Below are 14,212 nucleotides of genomic sequence, written 5' to 3'. Positions count from 1 at the left end.
CTTAGTTACAACATCTATTTTCTCCTCGTGTGCACATTGTCAATTTGTATTTATTAATCCTGTTACAGAAGGAATGTAAAGGGAAAAAAGGACTTAATATAATCTTTGATTCTACAGCAAGACAATGACTTCGAAAGATAAGCTTTAGAAAATAAAACAGAGAGGGAAAAAGAACCTTAATTCCAAACACTTCTTTACACATCAGAGGAAAACCCAGCCAACTTGTAGTCCATAGAACTTTACTGTAAACCATAGGTAGAGGGGACTCACATACGATGTGAGGGAAGTTCTTCCCACAAGAAAAAGAGGGAATCCCAGCCTTTCTAGCCCACAGGAATGTGGGAAGGAAAGAGATGGGAAAAGAAGTAAATCAAAGATGCTAGGGTGCTCACCAACTTCCCTTAGGGTCATTCGTGGGGGTAGAGGGTCAAAGCCTTCAAATGGGTGGAATTCAAGAATACTATGGTTAGTGGTCTGTTTCCCTGGGCATAGCTTCAAGATGGTGCACCTCCAGGAAAATCCTTACATTTAGCCTGATAACACACCTAATACAGCATAACAATGAGAAAGCAGCAATTTTCAATGAAAGGTGTAGAGACAATTGGTGATCTATGTGGGAAAGAAATAAAACTGGATATTTACATTATACAATACATAAAAATCAATTCCAAGTAGGTTAAAGATTTTAATATGAAAAGAAAATTATAAAACTCTCAGAAGGCACCAATGTGAATATCTTTATGATTTGGAGATAAAGAGGACTTTTTTCTTTTAAAACATAAAAATCACAAACCCGAAGATTATAACTTTTAAAACTCAGCTGTATTAAAATCGTTAAAATTAAGAACTTCTATTTTTTGTATGATTTAAATTTTCCATAACAAAACTTCTTTCAAATGTAAGAATTTTGTTAATGAAAAAATGAAAAACCGACCACAAAGTAAATGAAACATTTAATTCAACACAGTAAATAATAATGGACTGTCGTTGTCGTTGTTGTTAAGTGCCATCAAGTTGGTTCTGACTAATAGCAACAACAGAACGAGATGCTGTCTGGTCCTGCGCCATTCTTACAACCATTGTTATGCTTGAGCCCATTGTTGCAACCACTTTGTCAATCCATCTCTTTGAAGGTCTTCTTCTTTTTCACTGATCCTCTTTTTTTTTTTTTCTACTGTATTGAGCATGATGTCCTTCTCCAGGCACCGACCCCTCCTGAAAACATGTACAAAGTGCATGAGATGAAGCCTCACCAGCCTCGCTTCTGAAGAGCCTTCTGACTGTACTTCTTCCAAGACAGATTTGTTTGTTCTTCTGGCAGTCCATGGTGTATTCAATATTCTTCACCCATACCATCATTCTACTGTATCAATTCTTCTTTGGTCTTCCTTAATCAAGAAATAAAATAAATAACCAAAGAGAAAATGAGTAAAAGAAATACAGGATTGTCGTAAAGAGAAAATACCAACGGCCCATACACATATGTTCCATTTCATTAGTAATCAAAGCAATGCCTATTAAAGCCACAATGAGAAAACTTTTCACATTCACCTGGTACGGATATGACATGATACGACATGCATATGGAGCAGCTGTGACTCGCATCTACAGCTGGTAGAAGACAAAATTACTGCAGTAAGTTTGAGAAACAGTTCGGCATTACCTAATAAAGTTAAATGTGAACGTATTCTACAGCCCGGAGATTCCTCTCCCCGGAATGTATCCTGAGTAACCTTTAAACGTATGTACTGGTAAAAAAAAAAAAAAAAAAAAAAAACTTTTTTTTTTTTTTTTTTTACCAGGGGGCATGTCTGAGATCATTCACAGCAACATTGTTTATAGCAAGAGTCAGAAAACACAGCAACTACTCAACTCTGCTGCTGTAGCAGGGACGCTACCTACATAAATAAATGTGGCTGTGCTCCAGTAAAACTTTATTTATGGACATTGAAATTTGAATTTCATATATTCGTGTGCCATGAAACACTATACGTAATTAGATTTTTCTCAACCATTTAAAAATGTAAAAATATTCTTATGTCGTGGGTCACGAAGCTTCAGGTGGATCTGGCCCATGGGCTATTGTTTTCTGGCCTCTGGTTTATAATGTGGAAAGAAGTGGAACGATGCAGTTGTCCATCGACAGACAAATAGCTGAATAAATTGTAATACACTTAAACAATGGATACTATACAGTGGAGGAAATAGAAGAAACTCGCACATCAATGTTTGATGAAACTCAAAAACAAAAAGTTCATCAAAAAAATGTTTTTAAATGAAGACCACTATGTTAGTCCAAGTCCTTCAGGAAACAGAGACCAAGATGGAATTAAACGTGAAAGGATTTTATTATGGGAATTACCTATGTGAGATAAAGCACTAGGGGAGCTGGAGTAAGGCTTGGAGAGGCAGCGGGCTGCAATGCAAGTATGACCCTTCAGGGAATGAGTAAGGGCAAGAAGGTTGAGCGGAAGCGTCCTACTAAGAAAGTTCTACAGGAGTCTCTGAACCAAAGTTGGCCCCAAAGGGCCTGTGTGCCAGGAATAGCTCTGCCTCAGAATCCTCACCACAATGAGTCATGGCAGTGAGCAGCCCATGGGAGACGTGGCTTTGGCACTAACATGGCACGGATTTCAGAGTGCATCAGCGGGGGTCCTTGGTCAATCATGCTCACTATAGTGAGAATTCTGTGAGGTCCATTCTCATAGTGTAAATCCCATTCATAAAATGTTCTAAAACAGGCAAAACTAAATACTGTTCTGTTTGTTGACTTATACATAGGTACTGAAACACAAAGATAAGTAAAAGAGTGATGAACACAAACTCAGGATGGTGGTTTACTCTGTGGGGAAGGGTCGGAAAGTGATTGGGGGGTTCCACACAATGGCTCAGCATTATGGCCCTGGATGGAGGGTAGATGGGTGTACATTTTTTATTATTCTCAAAGCTGCACGTAGATGTTTTATATAGTCTTTTATGTATATGATATATTGTCCAATAATTTTTATTGAAAAATATCTTTTGCATACCTAAGTAGTGTATGTAAATATTCAACCATGCTACAAGTATAAAGACTATGTGCTAGGCTGTTGTAAACTTTAGAGATTATGTATGTAAAGCAACCTAGTTAAAGCTCAATAAATAACAGCTTTTTCCCTCCTTTCCCTCTTGCAGAGTCTTCAACATCAGCCTGCGTTTCTTCAGGTTTTTCAAGGAGATGGCTCTTCTGTTTTCACTGAGGAAGATGGTCAATGGAATCAAATCCTTGTTATTGTTGAATACGGTCAAGTCAATTTTCAACTCATAGCTACTTTCTGTGGCAGAGTAGAACCTCTCCATAGGGTTTTCTAGGCCGTGATCATTATGGAAGCAGATCACCAGGCCTTTCTCCCTCGAATCTGCTGGATGGGTTCGAATCACCAACCTTTGAATTACCAGCTGAGCTCCTTGGAATCAAATTATCACCCTTCAAAGGCATTTCAATGAGCAGCCTCTCCATCGTTCTTTCTCCTTCTCATCAATGTGGATGTGGACGGCATGGCCATAGCACCTGGTTCTGTCATTTTCCTGATTGGACTCACAGGCATAACAGAATGGATCAAAATAGATAACCTCCATTGATAAAATGCTCAAAGGACTGTGTGATTCTGACTTGTCCCAATATTAACATCCTCTGAAAGCCAGAGGCTTATGCTGTGTTCTCACAGTGTTTTATATTCCCCACCAGCTTAATGCATTGAAATTGTCACTAAGTGGCTCTGCATTAGCCAGAAAAAAAAAACTCATTGCCATCAAGTCGGCTCTGACTCATAGCAACCCTATAGGATGGTGTGGAATTGCCCCGTAGGTTTCCAAGGAGCACCTGGTGGATTTAAACTGCCAACCTTTTGGTTGGCAGCCAAACTCTTAACCACCACACTACCAGGGTTTCTAGCTCTGCATTAGGCTCTAGTTAAAACTCTTGGCTTTTGAGAGAGAAACCCAGATAGGAACCTGATAATGTCAAGGAAGAAGTCTCTATTCCTAATGCATTAGCACTCGTCAGTAATTGAATTTAAGTTTTAACAAATGCCATTTTTACTACTATTGAGATTTTTCTTTTGACCTATGGATATACATTATAGTAAAATATTTTAACATCAAATTAAGGTTCCATTCCTGGAATGTTTTTAATTTATTCATGAATTCATCTTTATTTAATAAAATGCTGAACCCAATTTGCTAGTGTTATATTCAAGATTGCTTGCTTATTTTCATAACTCAAATCGGACAATAATTTTTTGTGTGTGGAGGGACATCTTTGTCAACGTCGTTACCAAGGTTACTTATAAATAAATGAGGAAACTTTCCATATATTTTCTTGCTTTATTTCTTTACATTGGAAAGAAAGCTACCAATACAAACACACATCTGGGCCCCTACATCTTTTTTTAAATATAAATTTTGGCATCTTCTTTTTTTCTGCAAACCCATGTCCATAGTTATTCTATTTTTTAAGATTTTCTGCTTCTAAACTTTTATAGATTTTTTTTCCTTAAAATTAATTCATATTTTGAGGTGTTCAAATTTATTTTCTTGTTGCTGTTGTTGTTAGGTGCGGTCAAGCGGGTTCTGACTCATATCACGGACAGAGTAGAACTACCCCATAGGGTTTCCTAGGCCTCACAGGAGCAGATCAGCAGGTCTTTTCTTCCGAGGAGCCAGTGGGTAGGTTCAAACTGCTAACCCTTTCTAACCTTATCACCACCAGGGCTGCTTTATTTTGCTGGAAATAATACAATTATTTTTATTTGTTTGTAATTTCCCTCTGAGTGTGAGCTTTTCTCAATTTCATTCAACATCAGAATGATTTTAGCCACAGAAACAATTCTCAGACATAATTTCAGATAGGCAAATGACAAGACTTTCAAAACTTTATGAAAATGATCAAAATAAGCTGCTTGTGTTGAAGTGGGGCTAAGGAGTCTCCCTGGTTAGTGCAAACGGTTATTGTGCCCAGCTGCTAACCGAAGGGTTGGCGGTTGAAGTCCACCCAGAGGTATTTCAGAAGAAAGGCCAGATGATCTGCTTCTGGAAAACCAGTCACAGAAAACACTGGAGAGCACAGTTCTGCTCTGACACACATGGGGTTGCCATGAGCTGGGGTCGACTTGATAGTAATTGGTTTAAGGAGCCCTTGGCCCCACTCCTTAGAACCACTTTCATCCCCTACACCAGCCTCTGAGTCACCTCCGTTTGGCTCTAGGGTGCTCAGTTTGAAAACCACTGCTCTGAATTCTGATTAAATTCTCTGTAGCATTAACTTGCTTCCCTACTACTGCTAATGTTGATTTTGATTCTCTGATTACATTTTTAACACAAAATGCTATGTTTTGTTTATCAGACCCGTTCTAACCTTCCTTAAAGCAGTGTACCTAATTCCTCTATATATCTGGAACCTTAAAAAGCTTAAATCCTACCATTTAATTGGCAATAAAGGCCAAAAACTTTTCAAGAAATCAGATTTATTAACAGGTGGAACAGTTTTAACAGTATGTTTGGGAATCTAATTTATAATTTTCTTTTCATTAAAAAAGATTAAATATATTTTTTAAAAAATAAATCTTGAATGACTGAAAACATCTGGAGAACTTTGCTTCCAGACCTCTTATCAACCATTAAAGTCATTCCATTTCACTTTCCTTAAAAGCTTTTCTAATCACCATTATCTCCCTTTTCATCAAAGTCTATTGTGTTTTCATCTCACCCTTGGCCTCCAGAATTTTATTGAGCTCAAGTTAGATATTTTCTAAAATTTTCTACTCTTTCCTATAATAAATTTTTTTTTCAGTGTACCCTGTTCCTCCTCCTCAGAGGTTTCATGTTCCCTCTCTCCCACGTGCAATCCTTTGATCAGGGAGAGATCTCAATCTTAATGTTTGCTCATAAAAAGCGTGTGTGGTTTTGCTTTGGTCCCCATCCCAGGCTGGCTGTCTCCTGTTGAACCAGACATCTCTGCCCATTCCTAGCCTGCTCTCCTGTGATTTGCAATTTAATTAACTTAAGGAAGTATCCTAGCTCATCATCTTTCCAGTCGGAAGCAGTGTGTACTTATTGCCTTGCTAAAAGTAGTAAATGAAAAACCTAGTCTCCAGTTTGCACTAGTTCCTCAATTTTTCTAGTTGTCAAAGCTTCATTTCTCCATTTTCATTATTGGGAATTATAGACCACCAACAAGGGGAGTGGGGGAGGGGGAGAGGGAGAAAGAGGAAGCGCTATAATGGGGAAAGAATTTCCTACAATCTTTGATGAGTCAGAATCAACTCAACAGCCACGGGTTTGGTTTGTTTTTGTTTTTGTTTTCCTCTTTATGGCTTTATACTGTTCCTTGGAGCTTCCACTAAGTTCTGTGAAGTAGAAACTCCTCCTGGCTTCTAGTAAGTTATTAAGTAATATTTCTGGCTTCTACCTGTTGAAAATCTGAATCTCCTATATTTTCACAATTATGTCAGTGGGAATGTGGAGGAAGGTAAATTAGCTTCCTGCCATCATAATCCAGAAACTAGTGTGGTGATTTAAATACATTAGGCCAAGATCAAACCTGCACCTTCCCCCCGAAGTTGTTAGGGGCGATTGGTAGAACTCAGAGTAAAATTTGTCCCTTGAGTTTGAAGAAGACAGAGTCAGGATCTGCAGATAAAAAGTGAAAGACCTATATACAGAAAACTATAAAATGTTACTGAGAGGAATTTTTAAAGACCTAAATAATTGGAGGGATATACCATGTCCATGGATTTGAAGACTCAATATTTTAAGGATATCAGTTCACCCCAAGTTGATCTATAGATTCATTGAAATTTTAACCAAATCACAGCAGATCCTTTTTGTAGAAATTGACAAACTGATTCTAAATTTTATACAGAAATGCAAAAAGCCCAAGGATATACACGGACAACCTTGAAAACAAAGACGAAATTTAGATGACTTACACTTCCAGATGTTAAGATTTATTATTTATTAATAAGACTGGGAGGAAGTCACACAAGGAAAAAAAAAATCAATGGAACTGCATTGAGAATCCAGAAATATTCACATATATATATTTACATGAATTACATCAAAGGCAATATTGTAGTACAGTGGGGAAAGGATATCTTTTCAAAAAATGGGGCTGAGTCCATCTGATATTCAGAAAAACAAATACGTGTGAATTTCTATCTCTTACCGTAAAGAAAATCAATTCCACATGGAATTCCAAATGTATAATTCAAAATATGATACGTAAAACTATAAAGCTTCTAGGTGATCACATAGGACGATACACAGTCTTCATGATCTTGGAGTAGGGTAATATTTCTTTTAAACAAACATAAAAAGCACACATAGAGGAAGACTTACAAATTGAACTTTTAATGAAGTAAGAATTTCTAATTATCAAGAGACATCATTAAAAGAGTGAAAAGCAAGGCCCTGAGGGGGAGAAAGAGCTTTTTATCTGGAATACATAAAGAACCTTTACATGTCCATTTCAAAAAAAGACAAATAACAGTCTTGAACAGGAATTTTACAAACATTTTTTTTTTATTCTAAATGGCCATAAACATATGAAAAGCTTCTCAACATTATTAGTTATCAGGAAAATACCTGCCAGACCATCTAAAAATGTTTCTATAAATAAAACTATACCAATATTGACAATGGTATTGGGCAATCCGAACTCTCATAGACTGCTGATAAAACCACTTCAGAAAACTGTTGATCAGCGTTTGCTAAAGCTGTATATATGTCTATTCTATGACCCTTATTCCTAACGTACCCAAGGGCATTGCATACGTATGCACACCAAAGACTTCATAAGAATATCGTTACTACTATTATTTTCAATAGCCAGAAACTGGAAACAACTCAAGTGTTCACCCATAGTAGACCGAGTATATAAATAGTGGTGTGGTTGTACAATGGAATACTACACTCCACTGAAAAATGAACAAGCTGCTCCACATAGCAACAGGGATGAGTCTCAATAGCCTAATATTAAGCAAAAGAAGACAGACATCAAAGAGTACATGCTGTATGATTGCATTTATAGTAAGCTCAAAAATATGCAAAACAAGTTTGTACCTTCTGGAGTATAATGTCTTGGCAGAGACACAAGGAAGACATCTGGGGAGCTGGTAATGTTCTATTTCTTGAGCTGAGTGTTGGTTACACAAGGGTTTGCCCAAGTTGATACATCCAGAAAATGGAATAAGGGTTTCAAACTTCAAAGTTCAATTACACTATTTTAATCATGTGTGTATATAGCAGCGATGAGGAGATCCACTTTAAAATGGATATGCATGGGAACATATTTCATTTCGCTCTCCATTTATCACTAGTTTGGTGGCTAAAATAACAGCCATGCCTGAGAAACCACTGCCACCTAGTGGCACCCTGCCCTAATTGCAGGATCAGATATTTTGAACATGTCTCAACTTTGAGTGTGCCTACTGCCAATTCAAAATATGAGTTAATTTCTCCCCTCCACCAAATTTCTCTTAATTTCTCCCCTCCACCAATATTTCTTTCCCAAGCAATTCTTTATGGAAAGCAATCACTTTACCTCCTGATTGCCTCAGCCAAGTAACATATACACATAAAGAAGCATGCTGTTCATTGTCATCAAGTTGACTCTGACTCATGGCGATCTCATGTGTGCAGAGAAGAAATGCGCCATAGGATTTCCAAGGCTGTGGCTTTTCGGAGACAGATTGCCAGAATTTATTTTCGATGCACCTCCGGGTGGGTTTGAACCACCAATCTTTCAGTTAGTAGTCCAGCGCTTAACCGTTTGCACCACTCAGAGATTCAATAAAAACGTATAAAACCCACCACCCAAAAACGTATAGTCATTAAAAATAATAAGAATGATACCTACCAACCAGTGATCAGCTACTACATCCCAGGCATTACATGAATCACATTTTTTAGATTATCTCATTTACTTCTCCTAACAACTCTATAAGGAATCTACTACTATTATATTTATTTTAGAGATGCGGAGACTGAGACATGCTGAGGCTTCCCAAGGTCAACATAACTACTAAGTGATCAAACTGAGATTTTAATCAAAGTCTGTAAAATTCTACAGCTCCTGCTCTCCTATCTTCCAAGCAAGCAACTTGGACATTTTCTTTTCACAGAGAAGAATCCAGAAATGTGAGGTACAAAGCTGAGAGGAGTACCAAGGACTCACTGAAGACCCCGAGCACCAAAAAAAAAAAAAACCAAATCCATTGCCATCGAGTCAATTGTGACTCATAACAAGCCTATAGAATAGAACTGCCCCTTATTATTTCCAAGGCTATAATCTCTATGGAAGCAGACTGCCACATCTTTCTCCCATCGGGTGGCTGGTGGGTTTGAACCACTGACCTTTTCATTTAGCAGTCAAATGTTTAACCACTGCACCACTAGAGCTCCATAGACTGTGAGTAAATCACTTCACTTTTCAGAAACTCAGTTTTCTCATCTGTAAATTACAAATCTTGCCCAGATGATCTCTGAGGCTCCTTCTTGCCCCATCACCTCATAGCTCCAGAACACAAAAGAAAGGCATTGATCTAAGTCACTTGCAAAAACGTTTTTGTGGTTTGGTACAACTATTTTTAGACCATCACAGAATAAGAGCTCATTTCACGGAGCCAGTCACAAATTTCCCACAATCTTTGGGGGAAATCCAGGCTTGAGGGATTCTAGCGCTTAATGAGATGATGTAATGCAGGAAAAATATATAGCTGGAAGAAAATTTTATTAGTGTGAGTAAATGTGCATTTTCAAGTGAATTACAAGACCTAAGAAGTAAATGTATACGTCCCATGGGGAAAATCACCTAAGACTTTAAAACAGAGCATGTAGTGTTCATTTACAGGCATTCTGAGAACCTCTGCAGATGTGAGTAAAAAGGAAAATTGTACAGGAACTTTAGCCCCCAAAAGAAAAACAAGTGACCTCAGAAAAATATCTTCAATTAAGCAAATTGAGGACACCCGGCAACAGGTGCAATTGTGAGATAAAGGGGCTTTTTAATGCAACATGAGTTATGTTCATGAATGTATTCATTCAGCAGAAATGCACTGATGTAAAGATGTTGATGTGACATCTACAGAATTAGCAACTTTTAAGAATAATGCATGAAGCTGGTCTGGCATTCAAATAGTGAAGCCTGTGCTCTCCAGTTCAACATGTCTATTTGCAAGTAAAGCATGTTGGCTGATGCAAATAGACGAAGTAACATTCTGGGTCATATAAATTTATTGTTGTTTCTAAATGATCCTATGATACGTTGGGCATATGAGTCCTGGCAAATACCAATCCCGTGATGTTGATTGCAGGATTTGTAATTTCGACCAACTGTTAGTGACTGGGAAGTCTGGTTCTTTCCATTAGCATCTCAATAGCTAAACTTAAATGAATAAAATAACCAAGGCTAGGCATTGCACAATGAGAAAGACACCCCAGCAAGATGTACTTTTGTCTTGTTTTACCTGTTTTGCCTCTGCAGAGGTGCTCAAGGTATTTTTTAGTCATTAAACAAGAATTTATCAGTGTCTAAGCTAGGAATCCACCACCCGTCAGTTTGTTGTACTGTGGTGGCTTGAGTGTTACTATAATACTGGAAGCTATGCCACCGGTATTTCAAATACCAGCAGGGTCGTCCATGATGGACAGGCATCAGGGAAGCTTCCAGGCTAAGACAGACTAGTTAGAAAGGCCTGAATATCTACTTCTAAAAATCAGCCAGTGAAAACCCTATGAATCACAGCACAACAGTATTTGGTAAACGGTGCTGGAAGATGAGTCCCCCAGGTTGGAAACAAACCCAAACCCACTGCCACCAAGTCAGTTCTGACTCATAGCGACCCTATAGGGTTTCTGAGGCTGTAAATCTCTACAGACGCAGAATGCCACATCTTTCTCCCACAGAGCTGCTGGGAGTTTCAAACCACCAACCTTTTGGTTAGCAGTCAATCGCTTTAACCACTGTGCACCAGGGTTGGAAGGCAGTCAAAATACATAGCGGCTGCAACAATGGACTTGGGCATACCAACAATCGTGAAGATGGGGCAGGACTGAGCAACATTTCATTCTGTTACACGTAAGCTCACCATGAGTCGGAGTTGACTGGACAGCAATTAACAATAATAACAAAAGCTAGGGATAAATTGAAGGTCTAGACATGTTGGGGAATGGCATTAGTGTGCTCAAAACCAATACAGCATTGCAAGGAATCACGTGCTACACCACAGCCTTGATGGGACTAAGTGACGAACTCATCCCCAGTGTGCAGTTACCACACTGAGACAATCTGGCTCACAGCATGGGAGGGACCAGGCTGGACCCATCCACAAAGGAGGAGGCTGGAGCACAGTGAGATGGTGAAACGGCCCACACCTTCAACAGATGCAAGTGCCGAGGGCTCCAAGTGTGGCCTGAGGGTTCCTCTGAACAAGACTCCCCTGCACATTTTACTGTTGCTGCTGCTGTCCACACCCACCTCACCCCCAGCACTTCCTCCAAGTATCATCTACATCCCCAGTACTGCTCAACCCCTAAATTTATCTCATCTTTGTATATTCAGAACTTGTTTATTGGATATATAGATTTGTAAATTGTGCACATTTACAAGGTGAATAAGACATGTCCCCTGATTTCTCTGATCTCATAGCCCAGCTGAGGAGATGGGACATGTCCAAAAATAACTACAATTGAAGGTTAAGAAACCACAGCCATTCAGGGAGCCTGGGGGAAGAGGTGGCATTTGAGGTGGACCCTAAGGGATAGACTATAAATTTCAACAGGCAGATAGGAAAATTCTTGCTCGTTTCTTCAGAATTTGTTTTCTTGTTCACGTTCTTCAAAGAATTTCAGCTATTTGTGCTTTTTTTTTCTCTGTCCTCCAAATAGGCTCGTAAACAATACTCATTGAGTGTTTGTTGGATGGATGGATGGATGGACGGACGGATGGACAGACAAATGGATGGATAACACTCACTGCTTAAGCTCTATAATAGCTCCCTATTGTCTACTATATTGGGTTTAAGCTAATCTTGATTGACTTAATTAATCAGACCACAGTCCCAGTTTGTTCTTTACTGTGGTCTAGCAATTTCTTAAACATCTCGCAGGAATCTTTGACTATACCTTATCTCTGGATTTGCCTATATGATACTTTTGCTCTAAAATGTCCTATTTACCTCCTCAAACTCTCCATCTGCCAAAGCCAAGTTCAAGTCACTTCTTCCAGGAAGTCATTTGGAGTACAGTAGCCCATAAGGATCTCCCCTTTTTCTGAATTTCCACAGAACTTGCAATGGACATCACACGATTTGGCCCTGGAAGACTTAATGCCTGGAATCGCCTCTATTTCAAATGAAATCAGGTTGTTCTACAGGAGATTGTTTTTCATGCACAAGAAATGTTTTCCATTTATGATGTAGCCTTTCCTAGATCTTGCACAGATCTTGACTTATAAAAGCTGCTGAGCAAGGTTCAATGGGGGGAAAAATGGAGACTGAGCAACATCTAAATCCAAGCTACCTAGTTTACCAGTCATTAATTTCTCTGAGACTCCACTTCCTCATCTGAAAAAATGGGCTTAAAATGCCTGTATTGCAAACATGTTGTGACAATTAAACAAGAAGATCTATGTGAGCGTACCTAGTATGGCACTTAGCACATTTTAGGCCTTCAGTAAATGCTCCATTCCTTCTTCTCTTGGAAACTAAAAGATATGGGAATAGCCTCCTCCCTCCAAGGGTTTACAGCATCAAATTCTGAAACGAACAGTTTGGTATTTCAATCATTTGTCAGAAGACGATTTTGCAAAAGTCAAATCTTAAATTTGAAATCTCTGTTTTGCAGGGTCAGCCCTTGTTCAAAAACATCGTGTAATCCAGGAGGGAAGAGGATGGTGCTCTGTGCAGGCAATATAAATGTACCACAAGTCTGCAGAGTCAAGGATTTATCAAAGCAATGCGATTCTCTTACAAGCAAAGATCCTGACAGCTACATTGTAGCTCTGTAATTATCTATAAAACGCCTGCAGATCATAATGGTGCTTCATTCTTCTCCGTGAACTTGCAGCCTTTCCCTGCCGTTTGGGTTGTGCCCTTGGCAGTGGGTGTATGCAGACAAGCAAAGCAAAGCCTTGAATTTGAGGGTCCTAGACCAGAGCAGAGACCACTCCTCATGGTGCCTTTCACTGGCTCTGTTTACAAACTCTCTGTGATAGAAATCTAAACTTGCTTAAGCAAACGGCGGCAATAATAATACAGTAAAACCTGCAAAAGCCAGAACCTGTGTAAGGCGGAAATATGTCAGAGAAGAAAAGCTCAAATATTTTTCACTAATAGAAAGTGATAGAAAACTGATAAGGTTGCACCCTGTCAAAGGCAGAAAACTTTCGGGACCCAGAAAAATAAAGCAGTCCCGTCAAGTTCCGGCTCTCACAGGTTTCACTGTAATAACAAAAAGGGTGTTTGTTGTTGTCGTTTCTGTTGTTAGATGCTGTCGAGTCGATTTGACTCATAGCCACCCTACGTACAACAAAATGAAACATTGTCCAGTCCTGCACCATTCTCACAATTGTTGCTATGCTTGAGCCTCTCGTTACAGCCACTGTGTCAGTCTATCTTGTTGAGGGTCTTCCTCTTTTTCTCTCACCCTCTACTTTACCTAACATGATGTCTTTCCAGGGACTGGTCACTCCTGCTAACATGTCCAAAGTGCAAGAGACAAAGTTTCGCCATCCTCACTTCTAAGGAGAATTCTGGCTGTACTTCTTCCAAGACAGATGTATTCGTTCTTATGGCAGCTCATGATATAGTCAATATTTTTCACCAGCACCATAGTTCAAATGCATGAATTCTTTTTTGGTCTTCCTTATTCATTGCCCAGCTTCCACATGCATATGAAGAGATTGAAAATACCATGGCCTGGTCCTGTGCCATCCTCTCAATTGTTGCTATGTTTGAGCCCATGGTTGCTGCCATTGTGTGAATTAGCTCTTTGACGGTCTCCCTCTGCTTCACTGACTCTCTCTACTTTACCAATAAAGGGTGGGCAGGGGGGATTTTTTTGTTCAGACAACTAGGAAGATCAAAGTGGAACCAGCCTCAGACATTATTAGACACAAGAACCCCAGCAATACTAACCGTACTCTCTCCACACTTCTGAATTCTCCTCTCCCCGG

The sequence above is a fragment of the Loxodonta africana genome, chromosome 13 (genome assembly GCF_030014295.1).
Source record: "Loxodonta africana isolate mLoxAfr1 chromosome 13, mLoxAfr1.hap2, whole genome shotgun sequence".
In the NCBI taxonomy this organism is placed as follows: domain Eukaryota; kingdom Metazoa; phylum Chordata; class Mammalia; order Proboscidea; family Elephantidae; genus Loxodonta; species Loxodonta africana.
Note: the sequence above shows the minus strand (reverse complement) of the source record.